This window comes from Priapulus caudatus, unplaced genomic scaffold (assembly GCF_000485595.1).
Source record: "Priapulus caudatus unplaced genomic scaffold, Priapulus_caudatus-5.0.1 Scaffold1491, whole genome shotgun sequence".
Classification (NCBI taxonomy): Eukaryota; Metazoa; Priapulida; class Priapulimorpha; order Priapulimorphida; family Priapulidae; genus Priapulus; species Priapulus caudatus.
In genome coordinates, this window is record NW_014578552.1 from 67,678 (window position 1) to 70,349 (window position 2,672).

The following is a 2,672-nucleotide window of genomic DNA, read 5'->3' on the forward strand; positions in this document are numbered from 1 at the left end:
TTATGCAATAGTTTTTTTTACACATTTGTGCAAAATCTACGTTGTATTTACCCTACGTTGCATTATTTTTGTGTGTGTATAAAAAACACAGTGCACATGCTATCAGCAGCTCCAGACCACCTTCCGCATGATCATTTCCTTGTCTCTATCTGGTTTTCCACACCCAGCGTTCATGCGTTTCTCCTCACTACACTCATCAGCAGCTAACGAATGCTTACGACTCGCTCAGCCATCAATCAGTCGAGGTTTTACGGATCCCTCGCCTGAGGCGGCCGAAGCCAATTTCTGCTCTAATCTCACCCGATGCCCTTATAAAGGACACACGCAAACGACTTTGCCGTAAACCTACTCAGACATATATCAGAAGGTGGAGGTCGATAAGAGGTTGGGGATTGGCAAGGGGTCCTCGGTGGGGTTTCGCTAGATTTGTACACGCTGTATTTACACTCGTAGACTGTGTTAGGCAACCGTCAAAATAATTCTCGTGTTGTGCGACCCGACCGCCTCTATACTACACAATCACGCAGGCGTGCGAATCCTTCCACCCCACACAACTCCACCACGCCCCACCCCGCCCCTTCACGCGCACTATATACTTACAAATTGCTGAAATGAGCGAGATTACGATCAATGAGTGATATTTTTAGGCGAGCGCAAATCTGTCTCACGCTCGTACATCTGAGAAAGAGAGAGAAAGAGAGAGGAAGAAAGAGGGCGATAAAGAAAGAGCGAGAGGGGGGGGGGGGGATCGAATGATGATGCAGTGAGAGAAAAACCCAAGCAGAACAACGGAACTCTGAGGTTCTACGCACTATTCGTCCTGAGGATCTCACATGGGTTATACTTATAGAAATTCCACTCGTGTGCGGATGAAATCTCGATTGCTTCTGTGCAACATAATCTGGCTTCGGGCCACAAACAGTGATAGAACCTCATAATCTCACACGAGTGATGGAAATTCCATTCGTGTGCAGATAAAACTGCCATCATTCTTGTGCGAGATAATCTGTTCACGGGACAAATGGCGATAGAATCCTTTCCTCACAATTTAATCTGTAAGTGCAATCGTTGAATTTAATTACAGGCTACATTTACCGCGGATGCGCTCACTAGCACAGTTCGAACTGCGACGTCTTATAAAAAACATTTTTGATTGGTTGATTTTTTGATGACATCTCACTCGCCCTCAAAGTAATTTGACTGGCTGAGCTGGAGTCACGTGTATCTCCCACCGGGTATATACTACCACTCATACATAATACCAGGGGTTAATCATGAAAGTTTGTCATTATTAACCCCTAATAATACGTGAGCAACACCACAGAACAGCTCCCACCCCACCACGACCACACTGTTTCCACCACGACCACCACCACACTGCTTCCACCACCACCACCACACTGCTTCCACCACCACCACCACCACACTGCTTCCACCACCACCACCACCACACTGCTTCCACCACCACCACCACNTTATAAGAGAAGCTTGTGGATTTCCAGTCAGATAGTAACACGGGAATGACAATGACAGAAAGTGCTCTGAATTATTGACATAAAAACTCAATAATATTTACCAAACAGAATTGCACGCCCTTTTGTTTTAATTATGTGCATTTGTTCAAAGACGCCATTTGTGATTTTGAGAGTCGGGACACGCACAAATTTATTGCTGGTATGATGTGGTCAAATCAATTTTTCTGTGCTATAACTGCATAAAATCTTGGTGTTTTGAATGTTGGTGTAATCAGTGATATTTTCGCTGTCAGGTGAGACTATATTCAGCTATATTTAGTTTTTCTGAGCAAAATTCTCGCAATACACGTTTTAACCGTGTGATCCTACATTTTTCTGCAGTAGCACATTTGGTTCAAGGATAGAGAACATGGGTCCCAATAAAACCAATGTCATTTACATCAATATAAATACAATATTATATCAATATAATAGGTTAGGGTTATGGTTATGGTTAGGGTTAGGATTAGGGTTAGGGTTAGGGTTAGAATTAGGGTTAGGGTTAGGCACATTGGTTTTATTGGGACCCATGTTCTCTATCCTTGGGCCGCACATTTTGGGAGGCCACTACAGCTGAGAGGGTCTATGTCTCCCAGGGTACTGCCGGAACGTACCCTGGTACTATCTAATATGCCGAACCGTACCTCGCCTACTCCACTAACGAGTCTAGGGAATCGCCTACGCCTACTCCCTAAGCCGAACTCTAACCCTAACCCCAACCCTAACCCTAATCCTAACCCTAACCATATCAAATAGGGACCAGGGTACGTTCCGGTATACCAGACCGTACCCAGGGTACGTTCCGGCAGTACCCTGGGGGACATAGACCCTTAGATACAATAATGTAACCCAAACCCAAGAGGATAGGGTTACAAAGCCTCCCTATCCTTTTGTGCGGAGGAATGCCCGAGTGAATCACTCGGGCCGGTTTGCTGGTGCGTTTTCAGAGACTAGAACTTCCAAACTGGGTTTATTCTCAACACGAACCTTTCTCCGCTATCTGGGAACTTACTATGTATCGCAATACTCTGTATTAAACTAATATAACCTGTTACAAAAATTTGAAGTGACGAGCGGCGAATATACTGAGCGCCATTTCTGTTGACCTGTGACGTACTTCGCTTTGAAGAGCGGATTCACCGACCAATCGGAGGGCGC